Source organism: Anolis carolinensis, chromosome 6 (genome assembly GCF_035594765.1).
Source record: "Anolis carolinensis isolate JA03-04 chromosome 6, rAnoCar3.1.pri, whole genome shotgun sequence".
Classification (NCBI taxonomy): domain Eukaryota; kingdom Metazoa; phylum Chordata; class Lepidosauria; order Squamata; family Dactyloidae; genus Anolis; species Anolis carolinensis.
The window spans coordinates 21,942,799-21,960,492 of NC_085846.1; the positions used below are offsets into that span (position 1 = coordinate 21,942,799).

The window sequence follows — 17,694 nt, forward strand, 5'->3', positions numbered from 1 at the left end:
ATTCATGCTACAAGATGAAGTGATCATGGCCAGTTCACAGCTCTTTGAAAAAGAAAGATTAAACTGATTCTTGGAAGATAGGTTTTCAAATGATTACGTATGAAATGGAGCGTCCATGTGAAGATGCATTGTATAATTAATACCTGACGCTGATAAGGATGAAGCTATAGCAGGGGAGGACAATTGCAATCTCTTTCCATGGGCAGTAGCAGGAGAGGCAATGGGATTTCTATGCCAAAACAAATAGAAAGCAAAACATCCCCCATCTTAATGCTTTAAGGAAAGAAGAAGTGCATTTTGGCATGTCCCCTCTTGCCATATGGATTTAAGACAAAACTAGAACAGGAATGACCAGCTAAAATTAATGTGGGGAAAATGCTGGGTTTTGAAATGCAAAGACACAGAATGGGAGATGCCTGGATCGACAGAAGTACATGTGAAAAAGATCTTGGAGTCCTTGTGGACAACGAGTTAAACATGAGCCAACAATGTGAGGCGATGGCAAATAAAGTCAATGGGATTTTGGCCTGCACAGATAGGAGTATAGTATCTAGATCAGTGGTTCTCAACCTGGGGTCCCCAGAATTTTTTGGCCTACAACTCCCGGAAATCCCAGCCAGTTTACCAGCTGTTAGGATTTCTGGGAATTGAAGACCAAAACATCTGGGGACCCCAGGTTGAGAACCACTGCTCTAGATCCAGAGAAGTTGTGCTACCCCTCTATTCTGCCTTGGTCAGACCACACCTGGAATACTGTGTCCAGTTCTGGGCATCGTAGTTTAAGAGAGCTGTTGACGAGCTGGAATGTGTCCAAAGGAGAGTGACTAAAATGATCAAGGGTCTGGAGAACAAACCCTATGAGGAGCGGCTTAAAGAGCTGGGCATGTTTAGCCTGCAGAAGAGAAGGCTGAGAGGAAACATGATGGCCATGTATAAATATGTGAGGGGAAGTCATAGGGAGGAGGGAGTAAACTTGTTTTCTGCTGCCCTGGAGACTAGGACGCGGAACAATGGCTTCAAACTACAGGAAAGGAGATTCCATCTGAACTTAGGAAGAACTTCCTCACTGTGAGAGCCGTTCATGTTCAGAAGTGGAACTCTCTGCCCTGGAGTGTGGTGGATGCTCCTTCTTTGGAGGCTTTTAAACAGGCTGGATGGCCATCTGTCGGGGGTGCTTTGAATGCAATTTTCCTGCTTCTTGGCAGGGGGTTGGACTGGATGGCCCATGAGGTCTCTTCCAACTCTATGATTCTGTTTTCATTTTTGCGTGTGATTTTATTTTGAAACAAAATTCAGAAGAAAGGCAATGAAAAGAACAAACAGGAGAATACAACAATGCTATATAATCAGACATTCAAGGGAAAGGAGAAACTTGCTGAGGGCAACCCTTACTATATCACATCTAAGCTTATGGGATATATAGAAAGAAACAGCTTAAGGTTATTTGGCTTCTACCATACAAATATATTTTCTCCTTAGTTGTTGCTTCTGACACTTAATCATGAGCAAGCATTGATTTTTAAAGAGCCAAGGGGTTAACGACTGCAATACTGCATCCCCACAAAACTTGCTCAGATCCTGATAGGAATCCCGGCTTTCCTTTCAGCTTTTACTCTCTGTTTCAATTCTCTTTGCTCCACTCCTCCAGGCAAAGGCCTACAATGATCCTCCACTCTGCTATCCCATCCCCATAAGCCCAGTTTCTTGTAAACAATAAACTAAAGGGATGAGGCTGGTTGTGGTGGAAAAGAATAAGAATTGCCTTGAGGCTGCAAGATACAGAAGCTTTTCAAAATAGGAAAGGAACTGATTCCCTCCCCCCACCCCCACCTCCAACGCCTTCCCTCTCTATTCCTATCAATCTGCCTTACAGGACTATTGCCCCATGATCTGGGAAAAGGCCAATATATCTTAGTGAGGATTATTTTTGAGTAAAAATGCAGGGACCGAGGCTGCATCAGAAATGTGCCTAGAGGTTAGTTTGTGGGGAAAGAAGTCTTTTGAGTCATCTCCTAAGTCCATTTTTGTCCTTCTTAAACTATTCATCCCTGCATGCAAAGGGATATTGTAGCATCTTAGAGACTGAGGGGATGAAGTTGGCAGCATTCATCTTACTCCATCATTGTTTCATTTCCCCAAAGATTCTAGGAATCTGCCTGGCTGTTCTTTTCATCTGCATTGCCTACCAATGAAGTGTAAAACATGTGCCTTTCTTGTCATGACCACCATGCCATGCCTATCCCATCCTTTCAAACAATCAGAATAGTCACCCAGGGCAAAACTCGCCTCCTTTCCACCCTGTCCCAGACAACTGTTGCGCCTGCTATACAAAAAGGCAACCAAGGAATTTTCTTGAGGCCAAACTGTTACGGGTCAACAACTCTGCCCATCTCCCACATCCATCTTTCAATTTATCTACTGACATTCAGAAGTAAAATTGTAAGTCAGCAAGCAGCTGAGGCTGGTGATTCTAATATGAGTAGAATAGTGAATCTAATCTAGATTTTAGTCCAAATTTAGAGAAGCTATCCAAGGTACTGAATCTATTTTGGGAACTCATCCTCCACATCTCAGATAGTTCCCTTTTGGACTAAGGCCCCTTCCACACAGCTATGTAAATCTCACATTGGACTGGATTATATGGCAGTGTGGACTCAGATAACCCAGTTCAAAGCAGATATTGTGGATTATCTGCCGATATTCAGGGTGATAGGGTCTTAAGACTCAACATATCCTAATACCATCAGCCATTCCTGTGGACAAAAAACCCCTAGAAAGGAAGGGATGTAATGTAATGTTTCTGAGGCCCCTTCCACACAGCTGAATAAAATCCCACATTATCTGCTTTGAACTGGAATATATGGCAGCGTGGCCTCAGATAACCCAGTTCAAAGCAGATATTGTGGGATTTTCTGTCTTGATATTCTGGGTTATATGGCTGTGTGGAAGGGCCCTAAATTACAGGATATGTGAGACCAGCAGGATTCTTGTTCCAGTGGGCCAAGGACCAGAACCATATTTGTGTCTATTTACTACAACCATTTCTTTCTTGGGAACGCATTGCAGACCAGCAACTCACGATCACTACTTTGAGTAGCACTGACGTAATGTTCTTTATTCACCGTTAAGCAATGTGTTCACTTGTTCTTTGACACAATGATTAGATTGGCAATACAAAAATTTAAGCAAACATCATTACATCAAACTATGGCCCTCTTAAGCCTATTATTTATGTAAAAGTGGCTGAGGGATAGCGAGAATTACAGTTTGCAAAAATAACTATTCCAATCAAGTACCTGGGACAAGAGGTAAGCCAAGCAAATGAGTCCCTCTTGCAGAATGAAGTGTTTCAGCACTTGCAGTTAAATGGTGTGTGCAAGCACATATGCTTGTATGTGTGTGAAAGAAAAAGCATATTTGTGTGCATATTGAACAAAATATAATTGTGAAATGAACTCAATTTTAATTTAATTATTTTTTGTTTCACCCTTCCAAAGGAGTCAGAATAATGTGATCCTCCACATGTATTGCAGCTTCCTCCATTCCTTACTAGTAAGGCTGCTGGGTCATGCAATCAAACAACATTTATTTATCTATCGGAGGGCAGCATGATATCGAACCTTGATTTAAAACATCACCCTGAAACAGAAACAGCTAGCTGATGTGCCCTTCTTTAAAATAGAGGTGGGCAATTTGTGGTTTTCCAGATTTTGTCGAACAGCAACTTCCGATAGCCATGCTTGTTAAGACAAATAGCTAATGTAGTCCAGCTCCACCCACAGCCACAGGTTGCTCAGCTTTGCTTTATGACAAATAGATATGGCTGTTTGGGGACTTTCTGCACTGCAGGATAATAGAGTTATGAGACTTTAATTACTTTGGCTCTGTCCTGTGGAATCCTGGAGTTTATACTTCTCTGGCTGCGAAATTTAAATAACCACCCCTTAAATAGGAGATCCTTATATTTTTGGTGATGTCGCCTTGGGAGTCAAAGTGAAATCACAGCTCATGGTTGTTGTGTAATGTGTAAAGCAGCCTGTTTTTTCACTTTCACTGCCATCCCACTTCCTGTGTTTTAATTTAATCTAACTCTTCTTACCAGCTCCTTCAGCTATCTTTTCTTTCTGCCATTCGTTTCACTAGTTCTAGTGGTTGTCAGTCTAAATTCCCAGGTGTGGTTGGACATATGCAGCATCTCCAGCCAACATAACCAATGGTCATAAATTCTGCAAGTTGCAATCCGGTAACTTCTATGAATCTGGAACAAACTAGCCCTTTTCCTTACTGTTTCTTCCAAATGCTGGGCAGGAGGCATATGTTAACACTGCCAGCAGTGGGGCTGAGTTTCTCCTTGGAGAGGAGCTACCACAAATAAGAGGAAGGAATACTGCCTATTTTTTATCATCCATGTGTTCAGGATAACAACTCCCATCATTTAGACCAGCGGTTCTCAAAGTGTCCTCTGGGGAGCCCTTGGGGCTCTGCGAAGCATACTGAGGAGCCCTGTGATGGCCCTTTGTGTTTATGCTGCCATTATTATTATTATTATTATTATTATTATTATTATTATTATTATTATTATTATTACAAAGGCTGGATGGCCGTATGTTGAGAATGCTTTGATTGTGCTTTTCCTGAATGGCAAAAGGGGCTTGGACTGGATGGCCCCTGGGGTCTTTCACTGAAATACTATTAAGGTTATATTGGTCAAAAGGTCTGCCTATGCTTGATATATATGCATTATATATAATATATAAACATTTATTATGCCTCCACGAGAAACTTTTGTTTCAAAAAAGGCTCAGCAGCTGAAAATGTTTGAGAACCCCTGATTTAGACTATTAGTCATGCTGCCTGAAGCTGATGGGATGTCCAAAGCAGCAAGAGAAGCTGGATGAGAAAAGTTTCTTTGGGGGAACAGAAGATCAAATGAGGTGGATATTCTCGCAACAAATATGTGTCAGGGTTAGGCAATGTTGTTTCTATTTTAAGTCTCATCTTATTCATAGGTTCAGCAATTCACTAGTTCCATTCTCATTTCCCCCAGTTATTAAACCATCATCATACTCAGGAAAGAGAAAAAATAGTTCTCAAGCTTTGATTGTAAAGTAACAGCACATTAACCATAGATGATGTTTGCAATGCAGAGGTGAATTCAGGGAGAATCAAGACAAAAAATCCTCCAGCAGTAAATCATAAATACCAGCCCAAAATTTCCAGACACACAATCCAAAACACCCGGCGAGTGAATAAATTATAGAGAAGATACAAGGAGGATTAATGAAAGCCACAAACCTCAGCCCTTCAGTGTCCTTCCTCAACTAAACCATAGCTTCCTGTCTGCTGAGGTCACATAAAAATAAGTTTAATGCCCAGTTAATCAATACCCTAAAGCATTATCTGCTGTAAGAATCCTTAATTTTGGGCCCGAAACCTGCCCTTGACTTAAGATGTCTCTTTACTATAGAATTAAGGCAGTTTGAAACCGCTTTAACTTCCATGGCACAATGATATGGAATCCTGGAAATTGCAATTTACAAGCCTTCTCTGCCAAAGAGAATAATAGAATCATAGAATCATAGAGTTGGAAGAGACCTCATGGGCTATCCAGTCCAACCCCTTGCCAAGAAGCAGGAAAATTGCATTCAAAGCACCCCAACAGATGACCATCCCGCCTTTGCTTAAAAGCCTCCAAAGATGGAGGGGCAGAGAGTTCCACTGCCAAACAGCTCTCACAGTGAGGAAGTTCTTCCTAATTTTCAGGTGGAATCTCCTTTCCTGTAGTTTGAAGGCACTGTTCCGCATCTCAGTCTCCAGGGCAACAGAAAACAAGATTGCTCCCTCCTCCCTATGACTTCCTCTCACATATTTATACATGATCATCATGTCTCCTCTTAGCCTTCTCTTCTATAGGCTAAAAATGCCCAGCTTTTTAAGCCACTCCTCATAGAGCTTGTTCTCCAGTCCCTAGATCATTTTAGTCACCCTCCTCTGGACACATTCCAGCTTATCAACATCTCCCTTAAATTTCAGTGCCCAGAATTGGACACAGTATTCCAGGTGTGGTCTGACCAAGGCAGAATAGAGAGGTAGCATGACTTCCCTGGATCTAGACACTATACTACTATTTATGCAGGCCAAAATCCTATTGGCTTTTTTTGCTGCCACATCGGATTGTCGACTCGTGTTTAACTTGTTGTCCATGAGGACTCCAAGATCTTTTTCACACCTATTGCAGTCAAGCCAGGCGTCCCGCATTCTGTATCTTTGCATTTCATTTTTTCTTGCATCTATCTCTTTTGAAGTTGAACCCATCTCTCCAATCTGTTAAGATTGTTTTGGATTCTGCTCCTGTCTTCTAGAGTATTAGCTATCCCTCCCAGTTTGGTGTCGTCTGCAAACTGGATGGTCATGCCTTCTAACCCTTCATCTAAGTCATTAATAAAGATGTTGATCAGAACTGGACCCAGGACGAAACCCACTTGTCACTTCTTTACAGGATGAAGAGGAAGCATTCGTGAGCACCCTTTGGATTCGTTCACTTAGCAAATTACAGACAGAGGCGGTCCAACTGCCCGGGGAGGGAGGCATTTGCCTGTGGCGCCATGGTCCCAGGGTGCTGTCGAGCCCCCAGGAGGATGGCGCCACCCCCCACCTCCTTCTCCTTCAGGCCTGGGCCTTCCCACTATGGCGGGAAGGCCCATCCAGGTCCAAAGGAGAAGGCCCATGCAGGCTGGCTGGGCCTCCCCACCCTGGCCCCGCCTCCCGTGCAGCATGGGAGGCGGGGCCAGGGCGCGCGGTGTGGAGGCGGGGCCAGGGCGTGCGGCATGGAGGTGGGGCCAGGTCTAGCCACACCTCCCGCGTCGCGCAGCCACGGAGGGGGGGGGCGCCAAAATTATTTTGCCTACTAAGGCAAAATACCTGTGGACGCCTCTGATTACAGATCCACTTAACTGTAGTTTTGCCAAGAAGTTCTAGTACCTCATCAAACTACAAATCCTAGGATTCCAAAGCATTGAGCCATGCCAGTTTTAGTGGTGTCAAACTGCATTACTTCTATAGTGTAAATGTACCATTAAAGATGTCAAAATAAATACTTATAGTACACCTGATATTACCCTTCTTCCCAAGAGTTCAGGATAGAATACAAAGCATGCCCACCACATTTTATTTTCAGAGCAACATCATGGTTGAATCCAAATCTTCCCTACTCCGAGTCCAGTCTGTAAACCACTACACTTCACTTTTATCTCCCTCTCTATTGGACTGCCCTCTTCCCATAAAAGACTGGCTATCTCCCTAAAACCACCTACAGAGTGCGTGCCTATGCATTTATATAAGTACTTAGCTAATGGAGTGGTGTGAAACTGTTCTGAGCTACTGGGAAGTCCTCTGTTCGCATACCACCCCCATAGAAGTCACAATTTCAGCTCTCCACCAACTTCATCCGGGATATTTAAATGATCACAACAAAAGGTTACAGTGTGGAGTGGTCCTTGTTCACAGTTCCAGCTTTTCCATTCCATTCCCCCAGTTTTCTGAGTCCTCACATCCCAATTAGCAAGAGTCAGGCAGCAGGCCTTGTGCTAGAACCATGATTTTTCCATTTGCCCACCTAGGCTTCTTTTGGTACTTTTGCAAATATCCCCCCCAACCAACTGATACTTCTCTCTTGCGTGTGAGTGATGTCATTTCGGCAACATAGGCAACAGCACTCCCATCTGAAAACTAGTAACAGACGGAATGATATTAGCCTATTTTACAGGATCATTGTGAGAATTAGAGAAACATGTGGAAGATCCATATTTGAAGGCAAAGTACAGTCAGCCCTCCACAGTCTCTGCGGTTAGGAGTATAAGACTCACATGAAAACAAAAACAAAAAAAACCATGAATAAATAAATTGCTATTTTAATCTGAAAATACATCTTTCTAGGAATTTCTATATCTTGCAGCCTGGTTGCATGGTCAACATCTGCTGGAAAATGACAATGGAATTGCATTTGAAGATCTAGAGATTTCTAGAGAGGTGTAGACACACACTGGAGGAGCTAGGGGTTCCCAAAAGAATATTTTAATCAAATCCACAAATAATTAAATCCACAAAACTCAAAACTGTAAATGTGGAGGGATGAAAGTATTGGTAGAAGATATGAGATTTGTAAAACACACACACACACATCTTTAGAGGGCTACCTGGGGGCCACAATCTTACCCAGGCTTCCTTAGGAATCATTGCCAGGCAAAACACTGGAAATTGAATTGAAGCGAATACAAGTAGGACCAGACTGTACATAGCTTTTGTGCCATTGCTGCTATTCACCTGAAGACAATTTCTCCAGATCTCAACTTGTCTCATTGAGTTTTTTATTTATTTATTTACAGTATTTATATTCCGCCCTTCTCATCCCGAAGGGGACTCAGGGCGGATCACATTATACACACATAGGGCAAACATTCAATGCCCATAAACACATCAAACAGAGACCGAGACAGATAGACACGGAGGCAATTTAACCTTCTCCTGAGGGGATGTTCGATTCTGGCCACAGGGGGGAGCAGCTGCTTCATCATCCACTCTGACGGCACTTCCTCATTCCAGGTCATAAATTAGTTAAACTTGCCTCCCCACTTTTGTAAGTGGTACCTTATTTCCTACTTGATAAATGTCACTATCTTTTGGGTTGCTAGATCAGCAACGAGCAGGGGCTATTTTTTATTTTTTTAATTGACGGGTGCTCACCCCGCCACGGGCTGGCCTCGAACTCATGACCTCATGGTCAGAGTGATTTATTACAGCTGCTCAACAGCCTGCACCACAGCCCGGCGCAGGCCCAGAGTTCTATTCCACCTGAAAGAATTGTGGAAATTCTAGCAAAGAATTTGGAGATTTTACCTTTTTTGGACTACAACTGCCAGAATCCTTCACCCAGCAAGGCCACTAAGGAGTCTGGTAGGGAGATTCTGGGAGCTGTCGTTCCAATGGTAACTTTTCCTAGCTGTCTTGTAGGGACATGGTGGGATACTCTCCATCACTGGGAAAAGAGGTTTCCTGTGTTATCCATAACCAAGTGTTGCCAAAGATTTACTGCACAACCAAGTACCTTCTCATGGTCATTTAGAAAGTTAACTAATTTTTAAGTCAACCAGTCTGTCCTAAAATGAGTTCTACATATATGTTGGACTATAATTCCCAGCATCTCAGCAAGTATGACCATTGGCTGCACATCCTGGGGATCATGGAGGTTACACTGGAACATATCTGGAGAATTCCAGGCTATGGAAAATTAGAGTAACCTTTTAAAGAAGCAAGGTCCAGAAAAGCACGAAAAATGTGCTTTCTTGAATCACAGCTCACAAAATCCCATTTTGGAGAGGATTATGTTAGGTGCTATATTAAAAAGTAATTTTCCCAAGCTCTAAGATAGAGATCTCTTCCAAATTACAGGCCCTACTCTTGCTCTACTAGAACTGGGGTAGTGATCTTGCTGGAAAGTCAGCCTATAAGCACTTCCGCACTTGGCTGTGTAATTCTGCATGTGATTTTTGAAACTAATTAATTAGAGACTGCAATGTATAATTTCTTACTTGACAATCCTGCTATTAATGCAAGATGACCAGAAGACATAGAAAAAATTTAAAGTCTTAAGAGCCAGTTCTGCAGTGGCCAAGCAAAACAAAAGATGTCACTGTCTGGCTGTCTTCTTCTTTTTTGGCATCTGGACTTCTTACTCTGTGGCTTAGGGCCAGCTCTACCATTAGGCACAGTGATGCAGCTACCTTGGATAACAGACACTTTGAGGCAGTAGTAAGGTGTTAAAGGAGAGAGTTTTGTGTCACAAAACTTTCCTTGCATGCTATGAGTTAACCTCATATTTAACTGCAACAGAGAACCCCCTTCCTAGCATCAGCACTAAAGGGAGTTTGAATTTGGTGGGGGACAATTTTTTTTTCTTTGCCTCAAGCAGAAAAATATCTTGTGATAATAATGTTAAGATTTCAGTGAAAACCGTGGTGGTGCAATGGGTTAAACCCTTGTTCCGGCTGAACTGCTGACCTGAAGGTTGGGTCGCTGACCTGAAGTTTGCTGGTTCAAATCAAGGAGATGGGGTGAGCTCTCGTCTGTTGACTCTAGCTTGCGGGGACATGAGAGAAGCCTCCCAGCAGGATGGAAACACATCTGGGCATCCCCTTGGCAACGTCTCTGTAGACAGCCAGTTTTCTCACACAAGAAGCGACTTGCACAAGTTGCTTCCGACACATTAAAAAAAGTGGAAGATGGTTTCAGTGATAGGACATTTTCTTCTTTGTCTTAAAAACACCTTCCTTGATGAAGAAGTTCATCTAACTTCCACTAACAGAAGTTCTCCCTGTCTCATCCTCTAAGGCTGGTGACAAGACAATGACCTAGGAAATCCCAGTCCTTATCTTGGGAATAGAAAATACACAAACCTCAAGATGGTGAATAGCAATAATCATTACAATTCTCTAAGACCACTGAGGATTGCAATCAAAGGAAGTGCAAAGGGACACATGATCTTCACCTTTGCCTTCTCCATCTTGGTCAGAATACAACGCCAATCATGCTGGCTGCAAACGGGCAATGATCATTGGCAGGCAATAGGTTGAAAAAGTTGTATTTCAAGATCTTTCATTTCGTGGTAGAGCAAACACAGACAGTGGTAAAACACACACTCACTCCCTGGCATTTCTAGTTTTTAAAGAAGTGTATCTGGTAGCAGTTGATAGGAAAGTCTTCTGCTAGGAACTCTTGAGAGCTGAGTGTCAGAATGTAAAACAAAATTAAAGATCCAGCTCTTCCTGCAGGCCTACTCAGTCAATTTGAAACTATGAATTTTAAAGTGGCATTTTATTGGTAAGATTATTTTAATGTGTTTTAATATTATGTCTAAGTCCTATTGATATATGTGTTTTAATGGTTTCATGCTTTTATCTATGTCTATATATCTATGTATTTTAACTATGTTGTACCCCATCTCAACCCTTGAGGACAGGCAAATAAGAAATAATAATAATAATAATAATAATAATAATAATAATAATATAATAATAATAATAATAATAATAATAATAATAATAATAATAATAATTAGTAGTAGTAGTAGTAGTAGTAGTAGTAGCAGTAGACTTGGCCATGAAAGCACTCTTATCAATCCCATTAGCCATATCAGTGGGACAGGGGGCCCTTCCATACAGCCATATAACTCAGAATATCAAGGCAGAAAATCCCTCAATATCTGCTCTGAACTGGGTTATTTGAGTCCACACTGCCATATATTCCAGTTCAAAGAAGATAATGTGGGATTTTATTCAGCTGCGTGGAAGGGGCCAGGGACTCTATATCTTTGTCTCAACTTTAAGGGGATATCCATGGTGTTTGACCTGCTTTGATGATAGGGTTCAGTACAGTTGATAGCTCCTTTAAAGCCTGGTTGAAAACCCCAACATACAAGCCACCAGTTGCTGCTTACATTCCTGCATAGCTACCACTCCAATAAAGTGGTCAAATGAACAAGAAGACAGTGCTCTTGTAGCATTAATGAATATGTGCAATAAGGACTTTCAGCAGGTATAGTTTGCACAACTGCATTTTTTCACGTGGACACAACCCACCCAAACGTCACATGTCTTTGAGAAGATCATACTTATTCCTTGAATCTTATATGGAACCTGCTCTTCCAAATCTGCACCATTCACACATACACATAGTGGGCCAGACACCTTGTACATCAGCAATAAAGGAAAGAGCATCCCAGTCCCTCCACCACCCTCTTCCCCGCAGTCTCTCCATGGATAGCAGTTAAACTTGTTTTATATATTGAGCCCAAAATATTGGGGGAAGGGGTGTGGCAAAAAGGGAGAGAAACTAAAAGGGGTTCTCACTCGTTTCCTTTACATCCCCATTCTTCTGGTTCCCATTACCATGGTAACTGTTTCTAGCACATCCTCTTGGCTACCTTTTCTGGCAGCTGTAGCCTTGTTCAATTATATACTTTTTAAAAGTCCTTTCTGAAAGGTGTGTGTGTGTTCTATTTACACACACACTTTCCTGAAGTGTGCTTTTTAAAATGAGAATACCAAAAAGAAAGGATGTGCTCCAGCTGTACATACAATACAGGCCTAAGCTCATCGTACAAATTCGCTCTTAACAAACCAGCTATTCCCACTACAAATTAATCCCCAAAGCTTCGTGTTATGTCCCCAAGTGTCTGCTCCTTCCCGGCATGCTGCTCTTCACAATGAATGATCCAAAATGAAGAAGTCACTTGTCTCAAGCTCTTTTCCTATTCTTTCAGCAAGATTGCATGTGCACACTTCATGTGCATGCCACTCACACTCAAATTCTCTTTCTTTCTTGTCTCTCTCACTCATACACACAAACACAGAGAGATACTAATTGCCATTGTCCGCAGTGTGGGCCTTGTGATCAAGTGCATCCTCCATAGTCCACCCTACAAGTACACAATGAAATGAATCCATCCCTCCTTTCCTCTCTCAGAGCTTCCTATTATTGACAGGATCTTCTGCAGAGGGAAAAATTGTTGCTGCTTTATTTCATCATAACTCTCTCCCTTTTCTCCCAAAAATAGACACAAAAAGTTCTGAAACCTCCAAAGAACTCCTATCAGTACAATAGTGGGTTCAATCCTTTCAGCCAATTCAAACGTTTAAGCAGAAAGTATGCAATGTGATTCATTTCTACCACCACAAAATAGTTGTCTCCTGACACTTAAAGTCTTCCCAATCTAAGAGGCAATTTGCCTCCAAATTTCTACACACCTCTATGAGATAATATACCTCAATCTCTGCCCTACCCTTATGTGTACCTATTTGGTACACTTATATTTAACCTATCATGGTACTAAAGGCAGTAACTATTGGGTTCTGAAGGAGTCTCTCACCCAGGCACTGTACAGACTCAAAGCTATTTAGCTTATGCAAGTTGTCTACCACACAAAGTGTCAGACTATGATCTAGGACTTACTCCTCCTCCTCATGCCATCATTTTCAACTAGCATCCCCTGAATCATTTTTAAGTAGCATCTCTGAATGTATGACTGTGGCCCAAATATAATAATCAGGTTTATCTATCAACTTTCCAGTGCTTGAGTCTTAGGCCATGCTTTTATGCCTCATGAATGGAAAAGCCTTCAATGATGTACAGTGGATATACAGGATTAAATTAGACTTGAAGGTCTCTCCAAGAAAAACATAATTTTTCCGAAGATAGAGCAGTCCCTTAAATTATCTTATTCAGGTTGAGTGCCCCTTGTTGTGCTTGGGACCAGAAATGTTTTGGATTTTTTTAAAGGAATGTTGATATTTACATATTGTACATAACAATCTTGGAAATGGGATCCAAGTCTAAACACCAAATTCATTAAGGTTTCATATACACCCAGTACACACAGCTTGTAAATAATATTATACAATATGTGTAAACATTTTACGCCTGAAACGAAGTGTATGTACACGGAACCATCGAAAGCAAAGGGTTCCAATCTCAGCCACCCATGTGGAGAGTTTCAGATTTTGGATTTCAGAATTAGAGATTCTGAATCTGTATCCTTTTCCCAAACCATAATTCTCCAGTTTTTTTTCTATTTATTATAAAACAAGGACAAGGGACCTATGGCTCTGAGGAAGTTGTTTCCACCATTCTGGACACACTAGCCATGCTGGCTGGATTGAATATAGCCAAGAGTCTAACAACATCTCAATACCCAAGGTATTTTTACCCTACAATGGCCTCTGAAGGCTTTTCCCTACTCTTTTTTTCTTGCATAAATGTGACCTTTCCAATTGCTCATGTTCCTCCACCACCCTACACATAATAATCAATCTTTCTAAAATAGCCATCATCAAAAAAACCTGTTCACAGACTCTTCTGGATATAAACTTAGTCTTACAAACAACTAATATTAACTATATTGTGAGATATTCTTCTAAACTCCCCATGTGTAACACAATAGCATCTCAAAGTGGAATGTTTTCTTCTCCTTTTGACTTCTAGTATTACATATGGTGGAATACCCCTGCATACATTTTTAAAATGACTTCAGTTTCAGTGATGCAAGCAAAATCTATTCTCAAAATAAGCTCCATATTATGAAAGGCTCTTTAAAGTTCAGACCAAAACCCAGAGCAGTTTCACTGCCCCATTGCCATGTGAGCCACCAGCTCTCATCAAGAATGAGTGAAAGGATCCCTCAGTCACTTGGCCACCATCTGCCATTTGAAGTGGTGCAGTCCAAATCCAGCTTGATTTCTTCATCTGCTGTTTGGGAGAATTAGGTTGCATTGAGTGGTACTTATGACACCAACAAAGGACCAAATCTAGGAATGATTAAATGATTGGAGTGAATTTTTTTTGTGGGATACAGAAGTATGATGGTAGAGGGAATAATGAATCAGGAAGGAAGTGGATTTTGTCCCATGATGAGCAATGGACTCAAGGATCAATTAAAATTCAATAAAGCATAACCAGGGCAGAGCAATGTAATGGCTGACTGCTGGACTGCAGGACTTGCAGAGATCCAAGTTGCAGTCCTTGAGCCTTGAAACTCATTAGATGGCTTTGAGTCAGTCTCTCGCTTGCTCTTTTAGACTGGCCCATCTCATAGGGTTGTTGTTAGGATAGTGGTGGGGAGGGTAGCCATATACACCATATCCATAAGCTGAGATATAAATGTAACTACTAAATAAATACATTAATGCATTGAATCCTATAGAATTACCATGCTATATGATCGCAGTATGCAAAAAAGTAGAATTTCAATTAAAGGTTCACACTTAAACTAGCTGCTTTTCGGAAAAAAACCTATTTCTAAAGTGTGCTAGGTATCAGGGTATGTCAGTAGGGTCCATAGTTCAGAGGGGAGTTTTGGGGACTTATAAGTTAAACACAAGTAGGACAGAATTGCTAGAAATGGCAAAGGGGCTAACGGGGCAAGGGCAAGCTGGAGGTCAAAAAGCCCACACTAATAAACACAGGTATAAAAAAGAGGATGGGAATTGGGTCTGGGAGGCCTTGCGAGTTCTGAATGGGAAAACCAGGCCAGCAACTCAAACAATTTGTCAATAAAGAGATCGCATTCATCTGTGACCAGGAGAGGCCTTTCAACATGTTGGACTGCAGCCCCTATTGTCCTGACTGCACAGTGGACTGGGGATGATGAGCGTTAAAAGCCAACCCATCTGGACAAAGCTGAGGGCCTTAGACCTCAGGGGCATAAGTAGAATGGTTTCATTAGGGACCTAGTCACTTGTTGGTAAAGAAAAAGGACATTGTATTCTAAGCGAAGGATCTTATCAACAATTCACCTTAGTGAATAAGATTTTATTGAGGGGAGAGGGGCAACAGAGGATAGGTAGCTAACCCAAACTCAGGGCTTTTTGTGTTTTCGAAGGATTTCATAGCCATAATTACTGGGTTGCTATGAGTTTTCGCGGCTGAATGGCCATGTTCCAGACGCATTCCCTCCTGACGTTTCGCCCACATCTTTGACAGGCATCCTCAGAGACTGTGAGGTATATTGGCAACTGATCAAGTGAGGTTTATAGATCTGTGGAAGGTCCAGGGTGGGAGAAAGAACTCTTGTCTGTTGGAGGCAAGTGTGAATGTTGCAATTCATCACCTTGATTAGCACTGAAAAGCCTTGCAGTTTCAAAGCCTGGCTGCTTCATGCCTGGAGAAGCCTTTGTTGGGAGGTGTTAGTTGGCCTTGAATGTTTCCTGTCTGGAATTCCCCTGTTTTCAGAGTGTTGCTCTTGATTTACTGTCCTGGTTTTAGAGTTTTTTTTAATATTGGTAGCCAGGTTTTGTTCATTTTCATGGCTTCCTCCTTTCTGTCAAAATTGTCCACATGCTTGTGAATTTCAGTGGCTTCTCTGTGTAGTCTGACATGGTGACAGTAAATAAAAAACAACACTCAGAAAACAGGGGAATTCCAGACATGAAACGATCAAGGCCAGCTAACACCTCCCAACAAAGGATTCCCCCTGGCAGGAAGTAGCCAGGCTTTGAAGCTGCAAGGCCATTCAATGCTAATCAACGTGGCCAACTGCAACGTTCACACTTGACTCAAACAGACAAGAGTTCTTTCTCCCACCTTGGACGTTCCACAGATATATAAACCTCACTTGATTAGTTTCCAATATACCTCACAACCTCTGAGGTTGCCTGCCACAGATGTGGGTGAAACATCAGGAAAGAATGCTTCTGGAACATGTCCATATAGCTTGGAAAACACAGTAACCCACAGTGCTTTATGGTTGAAGGTTGTACCTCCCTGGAAAGGAGAATGGATGAGGTTTTTTAAAATCTCAGAATAGAAAAATAGTGGAGAGGTAACCAGGGAAAGGCTTTGTGTCATCAATTTAAAGGTGCGGGGAGGGATGAGAGAGATGCTTTTCTTGGAGGGCCTTGATAAGAGAAGGCTCTGGGTTTCAACATAGGAACCCCCTCCTCCTCCTCCTCTTCCCTTAATGGGGGTGTGGCATTAAACCTGAGTAATAGGCAAAGGCAGTAATAAGCAGCTCGGTGGGAAAGCAAAGTGGGTTGCTATGGGAGCAAGCTGGGAAAGAGAATTGGGAGGGGGGGCGAGCTATTGATGGAGAGCAGTTTGTAGTAATTGAACGCACGCCAAGGAGGAATCTAAAGAGGGAGGCGTTTAGATCCAAATGGGGTCCCATCTAGAAGACCGGCTCTGTGCGACAGCCAGGGATACCTCCAGGCCCATGGCGGTGGGATAGCATCTTCCAGGGGAGGGAGGGGGGGGAAGGTGCCGTTTCCATAGCAACCCCCATCTCTGGCTGTTCCTCCCCCCTCCCCGCTTCTCCGCCATTCCTTGATCAAGCTTCTCCCTTCTAGATCTATATTCTATCATTCTGCGCTTTCTCCATAATTGGACCACCACCACCCCCGTCCCCCCAGCAAAAATAGGAGCCATGCTTCTTTCCTTCCCTCCCCGTTTTGTCCGCACACTCACCCAAACGGGGGTCGTCGTGGGGGCAGCATCCCCTCTTTCCTTGTTGGTCCCCCTCTTTCCCCTTTGATTTCTCTGTCTCTCTCTCTCTCCTGCCTCCTTCAACGCTGGGGCTTCATCCAGGCTTTTGGCGGAGAGGAGGAGGAGCGTGGGGATGAGGAAGAAGAAGAGGAAGAAATCGTGGAGAAGGAGAGGAGGAGGAGGAAGAGGAGACCACCTCCTCGGCCCTGCCGCCCAGCCCTTCTCCTCCTCCTGGGTCGGTCTTCTTGGCTCCCACACGAGCCGGCGGCTGGCAAAGGATGGAGAAGAGGAGGAGGAGGATGAAGAAGGCGACCCCAGCACTAGCCAGCCAGCCAGCCAAAGAGCCAGCCAACCAACGGCGCCGAGAGCGCTGCAGCAAAAGCGCTCCTGCGAGCAGCGGGGACGCGAGCGGAATACTAATAGTGGGCGGTTTAGGGAAAGGAGGGAGGGAGGGAGGAAGAGGGGGGGGAGGCAGAGAGAGAAGGAAAAACTGGGCTTGGAAGAGAGAAATGGTGGCGAATAGGGCGAAGTGGGAAGGCACACAGTTTCGTGGTCCTCCACAAGGAGCCTCGATGATGGGGGAAAAAGGAGGAGAAGGCAACGCTGGTGCTGAGAGGGAGAGGCAAGCTCTTCTCTGGCGATTTGCGGGGAAGGGGGCAAAGGAAG

The 17,694-nt window shown here is 43.0% G+C and overlaps 1 protein-coding gene across 2 annotated transcripts in view; it reads right to left on the minus strand.

Moving 5' to 3' along the window:
- lrrc4b (leucine rich repeat containing 4B) overlaps positions 1–17,437 on the minus strand; it is a 175,030-nt gene extending 157,593 nt beyond the window's left edge. The window contains exon 1 of one of the 2 annotated variants that reach the window (XM_003222710.4): positions 17,011–17,437. The gene's annotated coding sequence lies outside the window, so the exon portion shown is untranslated. The remainder of the gene's footprint in view (positions 1–17,010) is intronic. The other variant, XM_008113569.3, reaches the window with a different exon arrangement.
- Between the last annotated feature and the right edge of the window lie 257 nt (positions 17,438–17,694).